Raw genomic sequence first — 806 nt, forward strand, 5'->3', positions numbered from 1 at the left:
AATGTTGGCTAGGTATTCCTTCCTCATTTGTAGGTATGTACTAAATGTTGGCTAGGTATTTTATCCTTCCCCATTTGTTGGTATGTACTAAATGTTGGCTAGGTATTCCTTCCTCATTTGTAGGTATGTACTAAATATTGGCTAGGTATTCCTTCCTCATTTGTAGGTATGTACTAAATGTTGGATAGGTATTCCTTTCTCATTTGTAGGTACATATGTACTAAATGTTGGCTAGGTATTTTATCCTTCCCCATTTGTTGGTATGTACTAAATGTTGGCTAGGTATTTTATCCTTCCCCATTTGTAGGTATGTACTAAATGTTGGCTAGGTATTCCTTTCTCATTTGTAGGTACATATGTACTAAATGTTGGCTAGGTATTTTATCCTTCCCCATTTGTAGGTATGTACTAAATGTTGGATAGGTATTCCTTTCTCATTTGTAGGTACATATGTACTAAATGTTGGCTAGGTATTTTATCCTTCCCCATTTGTAGGTATGTACTAAATGTTGGATAGGTATTCCTTTCTCATTTGTAGGTATGTACTAAATGTTGGCTAGGTATTCCTTCCTCATTTGTAGGTATGTACTAAATGTTGGCTAGGTATTCCTTCCTCATTTGTAGGTATGTACTAAATGTTGGCTAGGTATTCGTTCCTCATTTGTAGGTATGTTCTATATGTAAATGTTGGCTAGGTATTCCTTCCTCATTTGTAGGTATGTACTAAATGTTGGCTAGGTATTCGTTCCTCATTTGTAGGTATGTTCTATATGTAAATGTTGGCTAGGTATTCCTTCCTCATTTGT

The 806-nt window shown here is 35.5% G+C and overlaps 1 long non-coding RNA gene across 1 annotated transcript in view; it reads left to right on the plus strand.

Annotated features, from left to right (window-relative positions):
- The first annotated feature begins 7 nt into the window (after positions 1-7).
- LOC113473584 overlaps positions 8-806 on the plus strand; it is a 10,463-nt gene continuing 9,664 nt past the window's right edge. The window contains exons 1-2 of the long non-coding RNA XR_003395521.1: positions 8-350; positions 402-624. This is a non-coding gene — a long non-coding RNA (uncharacterized LOC113473584). The remainder of the gene's footprint in view (positions 351-401; positions 625-806) is intronic.

The sequence above is a fragment of the Diaphorina citri genome, unplaced genomic scaffold (assembly GCF_000475195.1).
Source record: "Diaphorina citri unplaced genomic scaffold, Diaci psyllid genome assembly version 1.1 scaffold45158, whole genome shotgun sequence".
NCBI classification, from domain to species: Eukaryota; Metazoa; Arthropoda; class Insecta; order Hemiptera; family Psyllidae; genus Diaphorina; species Diaphorina citri.